The sequence below is a fragment of the Protopterus annectens genome, chromosome 1.part0 (genome assembly GCF_019279795.1).
Source record: "Protopterus annectens isolate FY-2018-M chromosome 1.part0, PAN1.0, whole genome shotgun sequence".
Lineage (NCBI taxonomy): Eukaryota > Metazoa > Chordata > Ceratodontiformes > Protopteridae > Protopterus > Protopterus annectens.
In genome coordinates, this window is record NC_056725.1 from 497,149,622 (window position 1) to 497,156,423 (window position 6,802).

Sequence of the window (6,802 nt, forward strand, 5' to 3'; positions counted from 1 at the left end):
AATGACATAGGCATGCATAACCGGACATATGAGTAGGTACACCATCACTGCAGTGATTTAATCAGAAATGTCCGTCAGTGTGTGTCTGATATCCACAGACAACAGCTTGCCACAGGTGGTGGGGTACCTATCCACCCCCCTCACCAGAGTGGAGGAGCTCCTCCTAAGTGTTGTAGCTACAGCCCAACAACAACAACATCCACAGACATGTGTCATGATGGAGGCTGGAGCCACCCAGCATGTGCACATGGAGTGTGCAGGTAACATGCCATATCTGTAGTTGACTGTTCTCTGCACTGGTAGTTCATGCATGTGTGAGATGTGTACTGTGTGTGTAGTTGTTATCCTGCCTATTCTTGTGCAAGATTGATATTCTGAATATCATCAGTACACCTGTGAAAGCCAACTGTTGTACTACTGTACTGTATCATACTCACAGTATCAATAGCACAGTTGTGGCCACTGACAATAATTTTCTTATTTGTGCAGGTCCCTCTGGAGTAAGAGCAAGGCAGCCAATCCATGCTGGTGAGTGTGTAATAATAATAATATTAATACTTATAATACCCTCAAATAGTATTGTGTATGTGTTGGATTGCAGGTGTGTGTGTGTTTGTATCTGCTGTACTGAGTAGTCTGCATGTGTGCCCGTGTGCCCGTGTGCATGTGCCCGTGTGCATGTGTGCATGTGTGCATGTGCCTGTGTGCATGTGTGCATGTGTGCATGTGTGCCCGCGTGCATGTGTGCATGTGTGCATGTGCCCGTGTGCATGTGTGCATGTGTGCATGTGCCCATGTGCCTGTGTGCATGTGCCCATGTGCGCATGTGCCCATGTGCACATGTGCGCATGTGTGCATGTGTGCATGTGCCCGTGTGCATCTGTGGTAACATTGTGTACACATTGTAAACTGTGTTTCCTGTCTTCCTCTCACAGGTTCTGGTGTTGCTCTGTTGCCGTGCAGCAGGGAACCTGAAGCCACTGCTGGGGATAGTGATAATGATGATACATGAAAATCAAACCAGGAACTGCAAAAGTACTAATAAACTTGAACGCCAAGCAGAAAACGAAAGGACCACTCGCCACCATGAGGGAAAATCCAACTTCCTTTATTCCAATCCAGTAACGAATGAAACAAAAGCAATCCAGAGAAAACAAGTATCCATGATGATACATGTGTAATGGCACAGGGAGGTGTGACAGGGTCTGTTGTTGGTCAGCCAATCGACAGTACACAGCAGTCAACCCCATCAATGCGCACAGTCATCCTGCAGATACATCCATTGTCACCAATGTCCATAGGTGAGGGACAGCATACAGTGGGCATTGTCCAGGGTAATGTGGTATCAGTGGCGCATGCATCCCCTCACAGCCGTCATGGCCAGAGTCCTGACATGGTACCACACAGGCAGATGTCCAGGGGTTCTCGTGGGAGCATCCATGGTCGTACTGCCCCTGTCAGACGTGCCCACAGAGGTCTTTCAACCTCAGCTATGTTCTGGGCTGTAATGCAGGCACAGGCATGTATGGAACGGTACACCAGACAGGGTCTGAGGAAGCTTAGAGCACATCACACTGCTATGAATGACACTATGTGTGATGTTGCGGCTGCCATCCATACTGTCGGCGAGGTCATTGACAGACGTTGGGGGGACGCATTAGATCTGTTCCACAACTACATGTCCATGAGCCAGAGCAATGCAGGACAGTTGAGGCATCGACGTATGCCAGCAACATCATCAGCTGGCAGTCGGCGCAGACAACAACAAACTCGCAGCCGCTCCCATAGTGCCAGTACCAGCCTCAGCAATGCTGGGTCTGTGCTGTCATCAGACCACCCTAGAAGATAACGTGAACGTGGCTCTGGACAGTCCCAGCAGGGACATGTGTCCAGTCATCAACCAACTGCTTCTGATGACATTACCCAGTTTGGCTTAGTACCTGATACTGACTGTAGCACCCCTGCCAGGCACAGGTACCGTGTCCGTGGCCAGAGACAGTGATCTGTATGACCTGCGAGGTACAGTCTGTGGCTGTCCACAAACACCCATATATGGCAGCCATGTGGTGGAACTGTGTGCATGCATACACACATGCATAATGCTAACACCTAGGGCTAACACATACACACACACACACACACACACACACACACACACACACACACACACACACACACTGCATCAACATTGCCCCATTTTGTACTGTTGTCCCTCACTAACACACACACACACATACATGTTGATTGGATGTGTCAATGGCAGACTCTGACATACCAAGTATACACCCTGTGCATATGATGAAACTGTGCCACCTCCTGCAATCTGTAACATTGATGCAGGAACAGGATAGCATGGTGCTGATGCACAGGGTGACTACATAGCACTGTAGTAATATTATCATGTTGTTTACAGTACAGTGTAATGATATCAATGTGGGTATATCCCAGCATGCCTGATGCATTAACAGTATGATTGTCATTGTAGTGTTGTTATACGCCAGTGTTAATTCCAAAAGTGTAATGTTTGCACATGTTTGCATTCTGGTGGTAAGGCTGAAAACACAAACCCACCTACATAGGTATCACAGGGGATAAGCAACTGGAAGTAATGATGCTCAATGCCAGACATCTAATCCGCAAGATGCATGCAGTCCATACTCTACTCAGCATGGAGAATGTTGATATCTGTGCAGTAACAGAAACCTGGTTCAAGGCTCACAAGAGCACCCTAGCACTACCAGGTTACACCTCATACCATGCTTTACAGCCCCAAAACATGGAACTAACTATGAAAGGAGGGTGAGTATCAATAGATGTCAAGGATACCCACACCCCCAGGTTGGTGCCACAGCATGAAGCATCACAGACTATCCACGTGCAACTAACAGTGGGTAAAACTGACTTCCAGTTCATAGCCTGCTACAGACCACCCTCCTAAACCCAGGTAACCCACTTGGCCTACTTATGAACACATGTAAATATGAAGGTGTCTCCAAACAACATTATATTGGGCAACTTCATCTACCCACACATAGACTGGGACCATTACTGTAGCTCCAACACCCTAGGCCAAAGATTCCTATAATTCATAAACTCAAATGCTATGGAACAACTTGTTACCACTCCCACAAGAGGGAAGAACATACTGCACCTGATCATCACCAACATGGGGACTCTATGCTCCCGACCAGAAGTGTATCCCTCACTGGTAAGATCATACCATAGAGTAATCTCACTGTATATTCACATACCAACCCCAGCCCCTGGCCAGAAACCACAGTGAAAAAGTTGTCTAAAGCAAATTCCACACACCTCAAAACCGAGACAGAGGTGGAATCATTCAAAGCCCCCGGACCTGTGGAAAATACGGCCCACACTGCTGAGTCCTTTATAAACGCATTCTATGAACACCTTCAGGAATGCACAGATCATGCAATTCCAAATATAACCATGACCCAATCCTCCAAAGACAGGCGTCCTTTCTGATGGACCCCAGCCACATAACAGAAAACAATAGAAGGAGGAAGCTACTACATGATCGAGCAATATCCCAGAAAGGGAAGGCATCTCTGATCAGTATTTTGAAAACATTATGGGCACTCATAAAATCGTCTAAGGCCAGCTTCAAGAGAAATATTGCACAAGACACTAAGGATAATCACAAAGCTTTCTTTACTTATGTTAGGAATCTGGGTGGGAATTACCAGATATGCCCAGAAGTTGTCCTAAATGACAAGGAATACACCTAAGCCACATACATTGCCAACATCATTGCTGACAGGTTCAGCAGAAACATCTCACCCCCCTCCCCACCACAAGGGCAAATATATATCCCAGCAGAGTGATGCCCCCCTGACATCTGAGATGCTCAGTCGCCCTCTCCAAAGCAAAAACACAGCATCAATGGGAGCAGACAGTGTCCCAGGCTGCACCTACATGAACTCCAAGAAGAACTAAACACAAACATAAAACTACTGTTCAATCCCAGCCTTACTACAGGATATGTACCCAAGGAGTGGCATACAGCAACAGTGATCCCTCTCCGCAAAGGTGGTGCCTCAACGGATCCTGGAAACTATCACCCCATACGCCTGACTAGCTTGGTCTGCAAAGCTATGGAAAGGATCATCATAGACCTCATAAATAAAGCTATTGGGGACCTAGAGACACTGGATCCTACCCAGTTTGGCTTTGTTGAGGGCACATCCTGCCTCTTAAACCTGGTCGATGTCTTTGAAACAGTCACCAAGGACAATGATGAGGGGAAGGTGTTCAACACAGCCTACCTGGACCATTAAGTACTGTACACATGATTAGGGACCTGGGGACCCGAGCTGATAGCAAACTCTCATTTGACAACCACATGGTTGTAGTGGTTACACAGACAGTTTATATAGGCCACCTAATCATGAAGGGATTCACAGCTAGATCACGGGAGGTCATCGTGCCTCTTCAGTCATCCCTCATCAGGCCCATAATTGAGTACAATGCCCCTTTTGTGGTGTACCTTACCAGAGACCTGTCCTGCAGCAACTGGAAAGACCACAAAGGTACCTTACCAAGGGGATCAAAGGGCTCCAACAGCTGCCTGACATATAGAACCATGTCCAACCTGGAATTAATGGACATGCTGCACCTCAGAAAATCCAATTTCCATGGAGCTATGCGCTCGTGACACTTGCACCTCAGCACTTACATAAATAGGACATGCTGGAGGTACAGATTCATAACCCAGAGGCTCCCTTCACTCTGGAATAAAATCACAGTCCAGGTTAGGGAGAGTCCCTTAATGACTCTCTGCAAGAGGACTGTTGCTGAGTGGATGGGAGATTGTAGGTTTACTCTGGGTTTCACTTCTGTGTCACTGTTACACAGATGCTGAGTATACTAACCTGGAAAAAGGCCATATGAACATACATTTAAAATGGGTGGCGAAAGACAAACACAGTCTGGTTAGGCTTATAACTGCCCTAGGGCAGATAGCCTAGTATGAACCTATGAACCTATTACATGATGTATCCTCAACTGATACACAGATGTAGGAAACCCAGTCTCAGTGATATCCCTGCAGTACTACACTATATCAGTAGCTATTCTTACTGAGCCCCACACATCCCTAGGAAGAATACTGTTTGGCATATAGCAGTCTTACGTACATGCCAACACTCTAGCAATATGTTCGTCCATGACTGGAAGTGTGTACAGTGGCCTACAATGCAGTCTGCACATGACACACATGACCACCGGAAGGGTATCATACAGATAGATACCTGTTGTCCAAGCCATGCTCTATTATTGTAATGCAACTGTAACTTTGTCATCAGCATGTACTTAACATAGTATTCCAGTAGTACCATGTAGGTGGCAGCACCCATCATGTAGAACGGGTAATGGTGTGTACATATGGACAAGTGTTTTCTTGTCTATCCTGTGATATTCACATTTCCAAAGGTATTGTGCAGTCACTTGGTGTATCGCCTAAGCAAGAAGGTGTCTTTATGCATATCAGCAACAGTTGCCATACACCTACACTGGATGTCCATTACTCACAGACTTTGCTGTGTTATAACATGTGTAACATATACTCCAGATATGAACCCTCACCCACATTAATATATCACAGCTTTCATGAGTGTGTGTCACCCAGTTGGCCTAGGACACAGATCACTGCAGTAGCCTGCATTGTCAACAACATACATGTATGGCGTACAGTCTGGGAATCTGCAGGACATGCTGGCACAGGTAACAACTGTATTCATATGAAGCAGGCTTCACACATAGGAACTATTGAAGGTCACAGGTACATATCTGTATGTGGCACACACATACCTGATGTGTGCATTTCACTTACTGTTACAATTATATGTCATACAATAATAAAAGCAAAACCCACCACACATTGACAAACTGTGTGACAAACACACACATGGCTTTTGTAGGATTCAAACCCCTACCTAACTATGTTATGACACTTGAGAGAGACGCATTAGCACAGCGCACTATTCGCATTACTGGGTGGTTTCCCTTCTCCTGTTGTACTTATAGGGTACTGACATCATCAGTCTTTACAAAGAGGACTGTACATCATGTAGTGTGTTATTCTAGTTGTCAAAAGGGACATCTCTTTCAAAGAGAATTGCACACACACACACACACACACACACACACACACACACACACACACACACACACACACACACACACACACACACACACACACTGAGCATTTGCAGGATTCAACCACCTACCTAGCTATGTTATGACACTTGAGAGAGACGCATTAACGCAGCACATTATTCGCATTACTGGGTGGCTTTTCTTCTCCTGCAGTATTTATAGGGTGCTGACATCAGTTTTTACAAAGAGGTATGTACATCTATTACCATCCCTCAGTATGGGGGATAACAATATATATGCATTAACAGACACCTAGTTCAGGGTCACATATGCACATCAGCACTGCCTGGTTATGTTTTATACCATGCTTCATGAACACAAGACTTATAACACACAACACAACCAGGAAGTGTATCCATATCCATGTGCTCTTCAGTTTTTCCCTTAGAACTGTTCTACTTTCAATCTAAACAGTCTATTCTCTATCTGAAAAGCCCAGCACTTGCTCCTAAAGCATTTTTACACTGGTAAAGCACTCTTAAACAAAAAGAAAGCACTACATCCACCTACAATCCCCTTGAGTACCCATTTCCCTATAGGTCCTTTCTGACTCAGTTACACAGCAATTATTTATTTATTTATTTATTTATTTGCAGTTGTTTAACCAGGATAGTCCATTGGGCCT